The sequence below is a fragment of the Dendrobates tinctorius genome, unplaced genomic scaffold (genome assembly GCF_039654945.1).
Source record: "Dendrobates tinctorius isolate UK_male_01 unplaced genomic scaffold, ASM3965494v1 ptg000012l, whole genome shotgun sequence".
Taxonomy (NCBI): domain Eukaryota; kingdom Metazoa; phylum Chordata; class Amphibia; order Anura; family Dendrobatidae; genus Dendrobates; species Dendrobates tinctorius.
Genome location: NW_027361680.1, coordinates 2659754 through 2676456, shown reverse-complemented (window position 1 = coordinate 2676456; position 16703 = coordinate 2659754). Strand labels below are relative to the sequence as shown.

At 47.1% G+C, this 16703-nt stretch overlaps 1 protein-coding gene across 1 annotated transcript in view; it reads right to left on the bottom strand.

Moving 5' to 3' along the window:
* Positions 1-16703, bottom strand: part of LOC141067361 (L-selectin-like) — a 297474-nt gene that overhangs the window by 245185 nt on the left and 35586 nt on the right. The window lies entirely within an intron of this gene.

Here is a 16703-nt window from a genome sequence, read left to right as displayed (position 1 = left end):
GCACAAGAGAAGGGCCGAAAGATTTTGGAGCAGATGCGGGCTGAGCTTTCTGGATTAACTGCAGCCCAATTCTCACAGATAAAAACATTGCTGGGACAGTACCATGAAGTATTTGCTAGTCATGAGGACGATTTTGGGTGTACCACCGCCATCACTCATGAAATCCCCACAGCAGGATCGGCTCCTATCCGGGAACGATATCGACACATTCCGCCACAACTCTATCAACAGGTGAAAACTTTGCTTGCCCAAATGCTGCGAAAAGGGGTGATACGGGAAAGTCAAAGCCCCTGGGCGGCCCCAATCATGTTGGTCCGGAAGAAAGATGGTACACTACGATTCTGTGTGGATTATCGTAAACTGAATGCTTGCACTATTAAAGACTCATATCCACTGCCCCGCATAGAAGAATCCCTGTCCGCCTTGGGAAAAGCAACATATTTTTCAACCCTGGACTTGGCTAGTGGGTACTGGCAGGTGCCCATGTCAAAAGAAGATAGAGCCTAGACGGCGGTCATATTGCCCATGGGACTTTTTGAGTTTAATCGGATGCCGTTTGGGCTGGCCAACGCCCCCGGGACCTTTTAGCGATTGATGGAGCGGTGTCTGGGAGATCTCAATTTTGAGGCTACGTTGATCTATCTGAATGACATCATTATCTATGCCGCCACCTTTGAGGACGACCTGAAGCGGTTGGGACAGGGACTCAGCCGGTTGGAAAAGTACTGGTTGAAGTTGAAGCCTCAGAAATGCCACCTATTTCGTTCTCAGATTGAGTATATTGGTCATGTTGTTTCGGCAGAGGGTGTGAGGCCATCCTGGGAGAAGGTTGCTGCTATCCAGGAATGGCCTACCCCAGAGACGGTGAAAGATGTGCAGGCTTTTCTGGGGTTAGCCGGATATTACCATGACTTCGTAAAGAATTTTGCATTTCGAGCTTGAGCCCCGCACGACCTACTGAAGGGGGCTCCTGCTGGGGCCAATGGGTGAAAAATCCAGTAGCAACACCCTCAGGAAGAGGCCTTCCAAGACCTCAAGGCTGCGCTCTCGGATGCCCCAGTGTTGGCTAATGCGGATTTCTCCCAACCATTCATCCTGCACACTGACGGGAGTCTTCACGGGCTGGGGGCTGTGTTGTCACAGGTTCAGGATGGCCGGGAGAGAGTGATCGCATATGGAAGTCGCTCACTCCATGACTCCGAGCGTAACCCTAACAATTACAGTTCTTTTAAGCTCGAGCTCCTCGCAGTGGTGTGGGCTATGACGGAGAGATTCGCAGAGTACCTAGCGGGCTCCGAGGTTGTAGTGCGAACTGACAACAACCCGCTGGCTCATTTGGAAAACGCCAAATTGGGGGTTCTGGAACAGCGATCGGTGGCCCGGATGGCGAAGTACAATTATAAGATTATCTACAATAGAGGGGCCGAGAATGTCCATGCAGACGCCCTCTCAAGGATTCAACATACAACTCCAGGGCAGAATCGAGACAAAGAATTAGAAGGAGAGGAAATACCGTTCGCTCTCACTGCTGCCGTGCTCACAACTGACAATAAAAAAATATCTTCCTCTGAGACCCCAAGGGGCATATTAGAACAATCCCGGGACAAGTGGATACAACAGCAACAAGAAGACGAAGAGGTTGGCCTTCTCAGGACATGGGTCGCCGCTGGGCAATTACCCCCTGACTCTCAATGGCAAAATTTGACTCAAGACCTGTTGCTTATGCTGCGACAATGGGAGAGGTTGGTTATCCGAAAGGGATTATTGTATCGTAAAATAACATCACAAACCACCTCAATGACGGTTTGGCAGGTGGTTACGCCAGGAGCCCAACTTCACGTACTGGCTCGGGAGGCTCACGAAAAAGGGGCCCATTTTGGAACAAAAAAAACTTTGCAATGCCTGCAACAGAAAGCTTACCACCCGCGCTTGCCGGCTGTTGTGGATGAAATTTGCCGGGCCTGCTGCTTGTGTGAACTAGCCAAACCACCCGCTCAGCGAGTCGCAACACAGACTATTGTGACCTCAGCGCCCCTTGAGCTCCTGACGGTGGATTATCTGACCATTGGGCCCACATTTCAGGGATACGAACACTGTCTTGTTATGGTAGATCATTTCACCAAGTTCGCTGTGGTCACCCCCACTCGGGATCAGACCGCAGAGTCAGCTGCCTCCGCCATTTGTAGAAATTTTATACAAGTATACGGCTGTCCTCAACGAATACATTCTGATCAGGGAGCATGTTTTTTGGGAAAAGTCATGGAAGAACTACACCACCTCTATGGAATTGACAAATCCCGGACCACACCGTATCACCCGCAAGTGAATGGGGCTTGTGAACGATTTAATCGGAAATTGATTTAGATGTTGCGCACTCTGGAGAGTGACAGGAAGGCCCGTTGGCCCGAATATGTTTCCGAATTAGTTTAGGTCTATAACAATAGGGTACATAGAGTGACTGGCTATACCCCCTATTCCCTGTTGTTTGGGCGAGAAGGTAAAGGAATCACGGAGGTGGAGTTAGACCCCGAAGAGCCTCAGCCCTGGACTGGAGTGCCGTCTTGGGTCCGAAATCATCGCCATTGGCTGCAAACTCTTCACCGAATTGTACACACCAAGCTCCGAGACTGGGAGCACCCAGGGAAGAATGCAACCCCGCCTCCTCACCTCCAAAGCAGGGATCGGGTGCTTGTACTAGATCAACACCCCCAGAACAAACTGGAGCCGCGTTGGGAAGAAAGTCCTTATCGGGTCTTACGCCGTATCCATCCGGACGGACCGGTGTATGAAATACGACCCGAGGAGGATGAAACATTGCCCACTCGTGTTGTGCATTGTAATATGCTACGCCCATGTACTTCCCCTGACCCGAAGCAACCGGAGCCTATCCTGTCGACATCTGAACCGTCTTCCGTATGTTGGGACCCGGACGACGACGAAGATTGTCTCCCAGGACCCGGAGGCCCTCCACTCAGTAATGAATCATCTGACACAATTAGCCCGCCCGCACCAACCAGCCCACCAATGTCTACCACCCCAGAAGACTCTACCTCAGTCGAACTTAGACACTCCGAGCGGTCAACAGCCGGCAAACCCCCTGAACGATTTGAGCAAGATCAATTCATATGGTAATGAACATTGAAACCTCTACAGACCGATCTCAATAGACTAAGGCTCTCACCCAAGGACTGGCGAGCTTACAGGGTGGGGGAGTGTGGGGAGGAGGACTCCCAGACAGTGAAAGGACAGGTATCCAGAGGACCGCCATCAGGGTTTCTGAGGGAACGATACTGGGAGGACAGTAAAAGGAAAGACTTGACTGAAGTTGTCAGGGAAACAGGGGGCAGGGCAAGCTTAAAAGGAGCAGGGGACGCGCTGAAGTGGCAGTTGACAGAGAGCAGGACAACAGACAGGAAGCCGTGTGCGACAGAGAGGACTGAGGGAGCAGACGGTGTGCTGTGAAGAGACCGACAGGGGCCTGTGAAAGGAAAGCTGCGGACTCACCGACTAGTGACACGTGAGAGACTTGCACCGGTGGCCGCTCCCCACGTATGGTCCCATACAGCCACTCCCGCTGCTTCCCACCCTGTTGGGACAAGGCGGCTATCTCAGGCGACCGCTGCAACGACAGATCATTCCTTTACAGCGGTCATGACACTGCCCCCCTGCCTTCTCCCACAGCTGCGGCCCTGTCATCACCGGCCCCAGGGGGCGCCACCTCGCTACAGGCGGTAGTAGAGGCCCCCGTCCGGTTTGCTAAGGAACCCTGAGCAGAGGATGGTGAACGGTTATATTTAGAGACTGCTTCATTATCGCGCCCTATCAGCACCGTTTCTTCAGGGCCTGTTGTGCCCCACCGGCATCGCTTCTTCAGGGCCTGTTGTGCCCCACCGACACAGTTTCTTCAGGGTCTGTTGTGCCCCACCGGCATTGTTTCTTCAGGGCCTGTTGCGCCCCACCGGCACCGTTTCTTCAGGGCCTGTTGCGCCCCACTGGCATTGTTTCTTCAGGGCCTGTTGTGTCCCATAGGCACCGTTTCCTCAGGGCTTGTTGTGCCCCACCGGCATTGTTTCTTCAGGGCCTGTTACGCCCCACCGGTATAGTTACTTCAGGGCCCGACGAGCCCAAACCTTCCCGGAAGATCGAGGCGTCAAGGTAGCCGCATCAACGACCTCTAAGCGGCCGCATCTGCAATCCTGAGTGACACATGACAGGATAAGTGGACTCTACAAATAAGTGTTATAGTTTGGCCATAGTCTGGCTTCTGTCATCCGGACTAGCCGGGTTACTCGTAGTTACACAAAAAGTACCATTTAGTTCATCGAGTGCCTGCGAGGACAGATTGCTTGTTCCCCCGTTTTGTCTGTTCAGTATAGCCCTAGTGGCTTCAATTTATAAAAGTTCATTATACAAGTCATACCCTGTCTCGTGTCTCGTCACTGCATCCTGAGAACCTGTTAGAACCCTACACCCCCATCATCCCGTCAGAGCCACCGGACTACTACCCCTTATATCCCACATCATCCCATCAGCCAGAGCCACCGGACTACTACCCCTAATATCCCATATCATCCCATCAGCCAGAGCCACCGGACTACTACTCTTAATATCCCACATCATCCCGTCAGCCTGTGGTCAGAACCAGAGCCCTGAGTGGAACAATCCTAACTTCCATACCGGGAATTCCTTTAAGAGAGGCTGGTGTCAGAACCAGAGTGCTGAGTGGATTTGCCCTGACTTTCATACCAATGATCCCTTTAATAGAAGCCTGGGGTGAGAATCAGAGTGCTGAGGGATTTACCCTAACTTCCACACCGGAGATCTCTTTAAGAGAGGTCTGGGGTCAGTACCAAAGCGCACAGTGAATTTGCCCTCATATCCATACCAGGGATCCCTTTAAGAGAGCCTGGGATCAGAACCAGAGCCCTGAGTGGAACGATCCTAGCTTCCATACCAGAAATTCCTTAAAGAGAGGTCTGGCGTCAGAAGCAGAGTGCTGAGTGGATTTGCCCTGACTTGCATACCAATGATCCCTTTAATAGAATCCTGAGGTCAGAATCAGAGCGCTGAGGGATTTGCCCTAACTTCCATACAGGAGATCCCTTTAAGAGAGCCTGGGGTCAGTACCAGAGCATTTGAAGGCAATTGCCCTGACTTCCATTCCCAGGATCCCTTTTAAGAGAGCCTGGGGTCAGAATCAGAACGCTGAGTGGAATTTCCCTAACTTCCATACCGGGGATCCCTTTAAGAGAGGCCTGGGGTCAGAACCAAAGCGCTGGATGGATTTGCCCTGATTTCCATACCAATGATCCTTTTAATAGAAGCCTGGGGTCAGAATCAGAGCGCTGAGGGATTTGCCCTAACTTCCATACAGGAGATCCCTTTAAGGGAGGCCTGAGGTCAGTACCAAAGCACAGAGTGGATTTGCCCTCTCTTCGGTATCGGGGATCCCTATAAGAGGGGCCTGGAGTCAGAACCAGAGCGCTGAGTGGAATGCCCTATCTTACATACCAGGGATCCCTTTAAGAGAGCCTGGGATCATAACCAGAGCGCTGAGTGGATTTGCCCTGACTTGCATACCAATGATCCCTTTAATAGAATCCTGGGGTCAGAATCAGAGCGCTGAGGGCTTTGCCCTAACTTCCATACAGGAGATCCTTTTAAGAGAGCCTGGGGTCCAGTACCAGAGCATTTGAAGGCAATTGCCCTGACTTCCATACCAGAGATCCCTTTAAGAGAGCCTGGGGTCAGAACCAGAACGCTGAGTGGAATTGTCCTAACTTCCATACCAGGGTTCCCTTTAAGAGAGGCCTGAGGTCAGAACCAAAGCGCTGGATGGATTTGCCCTGACTTCCATACCAATGATCCCTTTAATAGAAGCCTGGGGTCAGAATCAGAGTGCTGAGGGATTTGCCCTAACTTCCATACCGAGGTTCCCTTTAAGTGGGAAGATGCGCCTATTGGATGGAGGATGTGTGATGGGGATATGGGCACGGGAGGGGGTGATTCATTTCTGTCATGTGCTCTCTGCTCCTTTCTGGGGGGCAGACAATGGCTGGGAGCTTATGTTTCCGGGGATGCTAGATTTCTCCCACCCGGTCAGTGTCTGCTGAGGTGTTGTGGAGTGGGAAAACTGTTGCTCATAGCAACCAATCGCAGCTCAGCTTCTTTTAAACAGCTCTGGTGAAATGAAAGATGCTTAGGGTATGTTTCCACATTGCGTAATTCATCCGGATTTGCTGCGGATTGAACACTGGGTACAGCCGCTGTGTTTAATCCGCAGGGAGCAGATTTTACAGCATAGTGGAGGGGATTTTATGAAATCCCATCTCCACTATGCGTGCAGGATAAACATAGCATGGCACAACTACAAGGTGCATAAGTAGGTTACCCAGACCAAGTGAAATAATAAAGTAACTTGGCACTCAACTGAATGATCCTTTCAAGATGAAGTTTTATTTTATTTTTATGCAGTCTCCGAGACGTTTCGGCCTACAACCGGCCTTTGTCAGTCTGCTGTAGTTAATAAAATACAGATACAGAAAGAAAAAAATCATAAGTCCTCATAATTAATACAGTAATATCCAATAATTATTTACAATAATTGTGTCCAGACGTGTAGTCTAATACGTCAGGAAAATACATTGATAGATCTCATATTATACGGTAATAATGCATCAGGAGGACCAGGTGAGAGGGACAAGAGACAAAAGGATAAATAAACAGGGAATTACCTATCCGACTGCTATTAGAGTATAGAAGAAAGAGTGATATGGACTCCTATAATAAATAGAATGAGGTGGTTCAAGAACACTATAGTAAATAAAGTGGCAACCAAAAATTGAAAAGAGGTGTTATATTAGTGTACCTGTTTTGAAGATTTAATACAGGTAAGTATTATACTCGCCAGCTGTCCCAAGGACGTATTTCGCTGTGTTTGGAAAACCATAGAGCAGGTGAGTATATGGTGCACAATATATGGGAGTATGACCATAGAAAAATCAATACCTGGTATATCAGAAGATATTATGAGCACTGAGTATGGCGTCAGACTTCATGGAGTAATAGGGGTGTGTGCCTATTAACAATATATGTATGAGAACCATAAAGAAATACGCGCAGTGTGAAGTTAAATAAAAGGTTAATACCTGTTAATGCTATATCTGTGTCACACTGAAAAATTCAGGCCCATATGAGGCTGTAGAGAGAATATACTGAACGGTAAGAACCGTGGAGGTACAGTGGGGAAAAAAAGTATTTAGTCAGTCAGCAATAGTGCAAGTTCCACCACTTAAAAAGATGAGAGGCGTCTGTAATTTACATCATAGGTAGACCTCAACTATGGGAGACAAACTGAGAAAAAAAAATCCAGAAAATCACATTGTCTGTTTTTTTTTCATTTTATTTGCATATTATGGTGGAAAATAAGTATTTGGTCAGAAACAAGCAATCAAGATTTCTGGCTCTCACAGACCTGTAACTTCTTCTTTAAGAGTCTCCTCTTTCCTCCACTCATTACCTGTAGTAATGGCACCTGTTTAAACTTGTTATCAGTATAAAAAGACACCTGTGCACACCCTCAAACAGTCTGACTCCAAACTCCACTATGGTGAAGACCAAAGAGCTGTCAAAGGACACCAGAAACAAAATTGTAGCCCTGCACCAGGCTGGGAAGACTGAATCTGCAATAGCCAACCAGCTTGGAGTGAAGAAATCAACTGTGGGAGCAATAATTAGAAAATGGAAGACATACAAGACCACTGATAATCTCCCTCCATCTGGTGCTCCACGCAAAATCCCACCCCGTGGGGTCAGAATGATCACAAGAACGGTGAGCAAAAATCCCAGAACCACGCGGGGGGACCTAGTGAATGAACTGCAGAGAGCTGGGACCAATGTAACAAGGCCTACCATAAGTAACACACTACGCCACCATGGACTCAGATCCTGCAGTGCCAGACGTGTCCCACTGCTTAAGCCTGTACATGTCCGGGCCCGTCTGAAGTTTGCTAGAGAGCATTTGGATGATCCAGAGGAGTTTTGGGAGAATGTCCTATGGTCTGATGAAACCAAACTGGAACTGTTTGGTAGAAACACAACTTGTCGTGTTTGGAGGAAAAAGAATACGGAGTTGCATCCATCAAACACCATACCTACTGTAAAGCATGGTGGTGGAAACATCATGCTTTGGGGCTGTTTCTCTGCAAAGGGGCCAGGACGACTGATCCGGGTACATGAAAGAATGAATGGGGCCATGTATCGTGAGATTTTGAGTGCAAACCTCCTTCCATCAGCAAGGGCATTGAAGATGAAACGTGGCTGGGTCTTTCAACATGACAATGATCCAAAGCACACCGCCAGGGCAATGAAGGAGTGGCTTCGTAAGAAGCATTTCAAGGTCCTGGAGTGGCCTAGCCAGTCTCCAGATCTCAACCCTATAGAAAACCTTTGGAGGGAGTTGAAAATCCGTGTTGCCAAGCGAAAAGCCAAAAACATCACTGCTCTAGAGGAGATCTGCATGGAGGAATGGGCCAACATACCAACAACAGTGTGTGGCAACCTTGTGAAGACTTACAGAAAACGTTTGACCTCTGTCATTGCCAACAAAGGATATATCACAAAGTATTGAGATGAAATTTTGTTTCTGACCAAATACTTATTTTCCACCATAATATGCAAATAAAATGAAAAAAAACAGACAATGTGATTTTCTGGATTTTTTTTCTCAGTTTGTCTCCCATAGTTGAGGTCTACCTATGATGTAAATTACAGACGCCTCTCATCTTTTTAAGTGGTGGAACTTGCACTATTGCTGACTGACTAAATACTTTTTTCCCCACTGTATATATGCAAATAAGAAGCACTAGCGGGGGAAGTCCCTGTATATATGCTTACCAAATACGTGAAGTGTTGCTGGACGCAGTATCCACTGCTCGTTTGATCGCCTCATGGGGTAAAAACAGTAAGTATAAATAGGTGAAATGCGGGACAAAGCCCGCGTATACCGGAACTCGTGAACTGGAAGTTGATGGCTTAATTCTGCATCCACTTAGGATTGCATTAACACGCAATTATTTTATGTTTGAGGAGAATTTTTATCTACAAACCAGGGGCCATGGGATCGAACATGGCACCTCCTTATGCAAACAGTTATATGGCCATATTCGAAGAAGAAGTGGTTTGCACTGATGTACTTTTTCAATCATATTGTTCCATGTGGAAACAATATATTGATGACGTGTTCTGTATTTGGACAGGTCCCCCTGAGACTTTGAACACATTTTTCAATAACCTGAATACAGCTTGGACAGGCCTTTCCTTCACGATCACCAGTAGTGAACTACAGGTTAGCTTTCTGGATACGATGATCATGAAGGACGATCAGGGCATTCTGAGCTCTGATCTCTATACTAAGGCCACTGATCGGAAAAGTCTTCTTCATTTTTCTAGTTTACATCCCCCTGCAATAAAGAAGGCTATCCCAAAGTCTCAATTCAAAAGGGTTCAGCGGATAGTCTCAGACCCTGAGAAACGTGAACTTCGATTACAGCAGATGTGTTCTAAATTCATGGAACGTGGTTATCCCCAAACTATATTGGGAGATGCCTTGGGTTCACAGGGGACGACACGAACAAAAACAGCTTCGAGGGTACCGTTTGTCCATACTTAACACCCGTACGTAAATATCTTACATAAAGCCATAAGAAAACACTGGAACTTACTGTCTACCGCCTACCAAGATATTCCTGATTTCCACAATCCATTACTTCCCTGTTATAAAAGACCTAATAATATACGGGATTCACTTATCAGGGCAGACATAGGCCCTAGACAAAGAGTCTCCACACAGAGATTTATACAGAATCCTCATACTGGCACATACCCCTGTCTACATTGTCATCAATGTAACAATGTACAAAAAGGCGATGCATTTTTTCACCCACATTCGGGAAAAAAATACCTCATTACAGATTTTGCCACCTGTGATACCAATTATGTAGTTTATCTTATTAAATGTCCTTGCGGGCTCCTCTATATAGGTGAAACAACTCAGGCCATTAGGGACAGGATAAGTAAACATAAATCTACCATCAGATGTAGAAATTTACTCCTTCCCTTACCTCATAATTTTCATACAAACGGACACAGTGTTTCACAATTAAAATTCCAGGTAATCGAACATGTCCCAGTCCCTAGACATGGGGGTGATCGAATTAGGGCTTTGAAACAACAAGAATCATACTGGATTCACGAGTTACAAACATTGGCCCCCAAGGGATTAATAGGGACAATGACTTATTATCTATTATGTAAAAAAAAATTTGTGAGATGTTCAATGATTCTGTTATAATGCCTGTGTCCTCAAGGTTATATTAACGTATGAAAAGAAGGAATGTTATACATGCTAAAATCCAGATATGTGCGATTATTTATTGGTGTATGGCCGTCATTCCATATATATTAATACTTCTCTCTCTTTATTCCAGAGTCGCCTTTACTGATTTCAATTGGCTATCCTCACGTATCATGTCCGTTTGGACTTCACTATATCACTATCCTACTCGACTGCAAATTTCTGTAGTGGTAATACTAGTTCTTTTATATACAGTCATGGCCAAAAGTATTGACACCCCTGCAATTCTGTCAGATAATTCTCAGTTTCTTCCTGAAAATGATTGCAAACACAAATTCTTTGGTATTATTATCTTCAATTAATTTGTCTTAAATGAAAAAGCACAAAAAGAATTGTCCTAAAGCCAAATTGGATATAATTCCACACCAAACATAACAAAGAGGGTGGACAAAAGTATTGGCACTGTTCGAAAAATCTTGTGATGCTTCTTTAATTTGTGTAATTAACAGCACCTATAACTTACCTGTGGCACCTAACAGGTGTTGGCAGTAACTAAATCACACTTGCAGCCAGTTGACATGGATTAAAGTTGACTCAACCTCTGTCCTGTGTCCTTGTGTGTACCACATTGAGCATGGAGAAAAGAAAGAAGACCAAAGAACTGTCTGAGGACTTGAGAAACCAAATTGTGAGGAAGCATGAGCAATCTCAAGGCTACAAGTCCATCTCCAAAGACCTGAATGTTCCTGTGTCTACCGTGTGCAATGTCATCAAGAAGTTTAAAGCCCATGGCACTGTGGCTAACCTCCCTAGATGTGGCCGGAAAAGAAAAATTGACAAGAGATTTCAACGCAAGATTGTGCGGATGTTGGATAAAGAACCTCCACTAACATCCAAACAAGTTCAAGCTGCCCTGCAGTCAGAGGGTACAACGGTGTCAACCCGTACTATCCGTCGGCATCTGAATGAAAAGGGACTGTATGGTAGGAGACCCAGGAAGACTCCCCTTCTTACCCCGAGACATAAAAAAGCCAGGCTGGAGTTTGCCAAAGCTTACCTGAAAAAGCCTAAAACATTTTGGAAGAATGTTCTCTGGTCAGATGAGACAAAAGTAGAGCTTTTAGGGCAAAAGCATCAACATAGATTTTACAGGAGAAAAAAGAGGCATTCAAAGAAAAGTACACGGTCCCTACAGTCAAACATGGCGGAGGTTCCCTGATGTTTTGGGGTTGCTTTGCTGCCTCTGTCACTGGACTGCTTGACCGTGTGCATGGCATTATGAAGTCAGAAGACTATCAACAAATTTTGCAGCATAATTTAGGGCCCAGTGTGAGAAAGCTGGGTCTCCCTCAGAGGTCATGGGTCTTCCAGCAGGACAATAACCCAAAACACACTTCAAAAAGCACTAGAAAATGGTTTGAGAGAAAGCACTGGAGACTTCTAAGGTGGCCAGCAATGAGACCAGACCTGAATCCCATAGAACACCTGTGGAGAAATCTAAACATGGCAGTTTGGAGAAGGCACCCTTCAAATATCAAGGACCTGGAGTAGTTTGCCAAAGAAGAATGGTCTAAAATTCCAGCAGAGCATTGTAAGAAACTCATTGATGGTTACCGGAAGCGGTTGGTCGCAGTTATTTTGGCTAAAGGTTGTGCAACCAAGTATTAGGCTGAGGGTGCCAATACTTTTGTCCGGCCCATTTTTGGAGTTTTGTGTAAAATGATCAATGTTTTGCTTTTTGCTTCATTCTCTTTTGTGTTTTTTCATTTAAGACAAATTAAATGAAGATAATAATACCAAAGAATTTGTGTTTGCAATCATTTTCAGGAAGAAACTGAATATTATCTGACAGAATTGCAGGGGTGTCAATACTTTTGGCCATGACTGTAGACTATTACATAGTGTGTATATGTCTGGTTTTCACCATCTGTAGTATCACATTGTCACGCTGTCTCTGCATACACACTCGGTCACCGCTCCCACGCCGCAGCCCCCCGCCACCCGACATCCACAGTGGTCACCTCTGACAGGCTCGCGGCCAGCGGCGTCTCTGCATGCAATGCGCATGCGCCATTGGCCGCAGCTGCGCCTCCCTCCTGCTTCTTGTGTTCCAGCTATGCCCTGACCCGGAAGCACCCCCCTGACCAATGGCAGACCAGACAGGGGCATATCAGGCCACTTCCCCCTGAGGGAGGCACCTGATCATTGTGTTTCCTAGCACACTGGGGCTCGCTTCAGTCCCGTTCTCGTCTGCTCCCTGCAGCAGCCTCTCAGTCCTGCTATCCGTGTTCCCTGCTGTATTCCGCAGTCCTGCCTCTGGTGCTCCTTCCGTCCTACTCTAGTCCTGCCTCCGGTGTTCCTGTTCCATCTTGCTCCAGTCCTTCCGTCCTACTCCAGTCCTGCCTGCGGTGTTCCTGTTCCATCCTGCTCCAGTCCTTCCATCCTACTCCAGTCCTGTCTGCGGTGTTTCTGTTCCATCCTGCTCCAGTCCTTCCATCCTACTCCAGTCCTGTCTCCGGTGTTCCTGTTCCATCCTGCTCCAGTCCTACCGTCCTACTCCAGTCCTGCCTCCGGTGTTCCTGTTCCATCCTGCTCCTGTCCTTCCGTCCTACTCCAGTCCTGCCTGCGGTGTTCCTGTTCCATCCTGCTCCAGTCCTTCCATCCTACTCCAGTCCTGTCTGCGGTGTTCCTGTTCCATCCTGCTCCAGTCCTTCCATCCTACTCTAGTCCTGTCTCCGATGTTCCTGTTCCAACCTGCTCCAGGCCTTCCGTCCTACTCCTGTCCTGTCTCCTGTGTTCCAGTCTACAGCCTTCCTCCTCCTGTCTCCTGTGTTCCAGCTCTGTCCTGTCATCTACACTTCAGTCCTACACTCCTACTCCAGTCCATCCTGAGCCGCCCCTCTCAGTTCCAGCTACCGTGGTACTCGAACCCCTGGGCCTGCTCCTAACGGTCCCTGTATAGGGGTCGGTTCCACCTGGCAGCTCGCCTGGGGCCCCTCGGTGCCATGGTCCAGAGGGTCCACTCCTGGAGATTCCGGCTCCAGACAAGCCACGCTAATGGGTCGCCCTCCCAGGGCCGCGGGGTACTCGGTAAGTTCCAAAGCTTTACTCACAGTCTGTAGTGCCTGCTTCTGTGCCGTGTCCTCTGGGTCAGGGACTCAGTCAACCTCCAGGCAAGATGGAATGCTCCCTTCCACACTCCACCAACATATGTGCCTTTCCTGAACGTCTCCTCTATAGCGCCTTTAAGTGTGAAGATCTCCTAGTACTGAGTTACACTGGAGTTCCTCCTGACAGATGTTCCCAAGAACTCTACTTGCACGGCAGACAGCTGTAGCCTGCTTCGGGACTCTCTACTCCTAAGTCCCGGCTCTCTATCCGTGTTGCTGTTGTGCCCTCAAGTCTTAGATAGGAGTAGTACATTTACAGCCCACTACTCCACCGGTGTCTGCTGCAGAACCATTAGTGTCCATACAACCTCGGGGACTGGGCCCCAGCCTTGCGCTTAGAACTTCTAGGCAGGGTTCTTCCTCTAACCCACGTCCTCTGTGTTCCCTTTTACTCCTACGTTCCGTACTTGTCTTTCTCTCCTATGCCTTGACTACTGCAACCTCCTGCTCTATGGCCTCCCCTCAAACACTCTCGCACCCCTCCAATCTATTCTAAACTCTGCTGCCCGACTAATCCACCTGTCCCCCGCTATTCCCCAGCTTCTCCTCTCTGTCAATCCCTTCACTGGCTCCCAATTGCCCAGAGACTCCATTACAAAGCCCTAACCATGACATACAAAGCCATCCACAACCTGTCTCCTCCATACATCTGTGACCTCGTCTCCCGGTACTTTCCTGCACGCAACCTCCGATCCTCACAAGATCTCCTTCTCTACTCCCCTCTTATCTCCTCTTCCCACAATCGCATACAAGATTTCTCTCGCGCATCACCCCTACTCTGGAACTCTCTACCACAACATATCAGACTCTCACCTACCATCGAAACCTTCAAAAAGAGCCTGAAGACCCACCTCTTCCGACAAGACTACAACCTGCAGTAACCACCGATTGACCAAACCGCTGCACGACCAGCTCTACCCTCGCCTACTGTATTATCACCCATCCCTTGTAGATTGTGAGCCCTCGCGGGCAGGGTCCTCTCTCCTCCTGTACCAGTTATGATTTGTATTGCTTAAGATTATTGTACTTGTTTTTATGTATACCCCTCCTTACTTGTAAAGCGCCATGGAATAAATGGCGCTATAACAATAAATAATAATAATAATAATAATAATAATAATAATAATGGAAGCTCAGGCTTCAGTTCAACGTCTTTCTCCTTCTTTCCTTTCCCGTGCCAGCTGGCTCAGATCACTGAGGCAGCTGCAGCACTCCTTCCTCCATCCCTCTTCCAGGGATCCCCCACTCCTCTCTGAGTGGCTTCCTCTCTCCTACTCTCCTTGTGACTGACTGACCTGTAATCCTAAACCATCCCGCTCTTTTATGTGTTGTAAACTCCACCCACCTGCCAGCATGTTTAGTGTTCCAAGCAGGGAACCACCAAAGGTGCTCTGCCTCTCTCTAGGCAAAGAGCCACAATGTGGCTTTGCTGAACTACTCTATTGTGTGGGGTGCGAGTGTTGGAGCGTGGTCAGGAGCCCCCAGCTTACCTGGATGGTGGGGCACCACACCTTAGGAGAAGGTGCAGTACCTCTGTGGCGACTGAGGCTCAGGGGCGCCACACTACCACACATATTATTCTGCACCTATTTTCTATAACACCACATGTCCTTGCTAAATCCATCTTGTATTACTTGCATCCACTCGTGCTTGCACTTAAAATGAGCCAGCTATTAATGATTGTACTTAATTTATCAATTATATGGACATCAGCATCTGCGCATCCTACATGTATCACACATTTCCTAGCCCTTTCCGGTATTTGGAACGCAACAGCTTTTTGCGGTCAGCCTGCGTAACACATTCACCAGTCCTTTCTGGTATTTGGAACGCTATAGCTCCACCCGGTCCCTGTACGTGTGGTGCATTCATTAGCCACTTCCGGTATTCAGAGCGTCACAGCTCCTTCCGGTTCATGTAACACAGGACAGCGCTCACTATTGACATACATGCAGCCATTAACTTCTGGTTCACGAGTTCCGTTATACGTGGGCTTTGTCCCACATTTCACCTATTTATACTTACCGTTTTTACCCCATGAGGCGATCAGACGAGCAGCGGATACTGAGTCCAGCAACACTTCAAGTATTTGGTAAGCATATATACAGAGGCTTCCCCCGCTAATGCTTCTTATTTGCATATATACCTCCACGGTTCTTACCGTTCAGTATATTCTCTCTACAGCCTCATATGGGCCTGAATTTTTCAGCGTGACACAGATATAGCATTAACAGGTGTTAACCATTTATTTAACTTCACACTGCGTGTATTTCTTTATGGTTCTCATACATATATTGCTAATAGGCACACAGCCCTATTACTCCATGAAGTCTGACTCCATACTCAGTGCTCATAATATCTTCTGATATACCAGATATTGTTTTTTCTATGGTCATACTCCCATTAATGTCTATTGTGCACCATATACTCACCTGCTCTATGGTTTTCCAAACACAGCGTAATACGTCCTTGGGACAGCTGGCGAGTATAATACTTACCTGTACTAAATCTTCAAAACAGGTACACTAATATAACACCTCTTTTCAATTTTTGGTTGCCACTTTATTTACTATAGTGTTCTTGAACCACCTCATTCTATTTATTATAGGAGTCCATATCACTCTTTCTTCTATACTCTAATAGCAGTCGGGTAGGTTATTCCTTGTTTATTTATCCTTTTCTCTCTTGTCCCTCTCACCTGGTCCTCCTGATGCATTATTACCATATAATATGAGATCTATCAATGTATTCTTCCTGACGTATTAGACTACACGTCTGGACACAATTATTGTAAATCATTTTTGGATATTACTGTATTAATTATGAGGACTTATGATTTTTTTCTTTCTGTATCTGTATTTTATTAACTACAGCAGACTGACGAAGGCCGGTTGTAGGCCGAAACGTCTCTGAGACTGCATAAAAATAAAATAAAACTTCATTTTGAAAGGATCATTCAGTTGAGTGCCAAGTTACTTTATTATTTTGCTATGCGTGTAGGTGACACACCTGAAATTACGGACATGCCGCACATTTTTGTAGACCGCAGCATGTCTATTTATCTTGTGGAGACGCTCTGTCTCCGCAAGATAAATAACCCAGTCTATGTATATGATGCAGAGATACCGCATGTGATCAATGAACACAAGCGGTATCACCGCATGTAAAAAGGGGGTGTT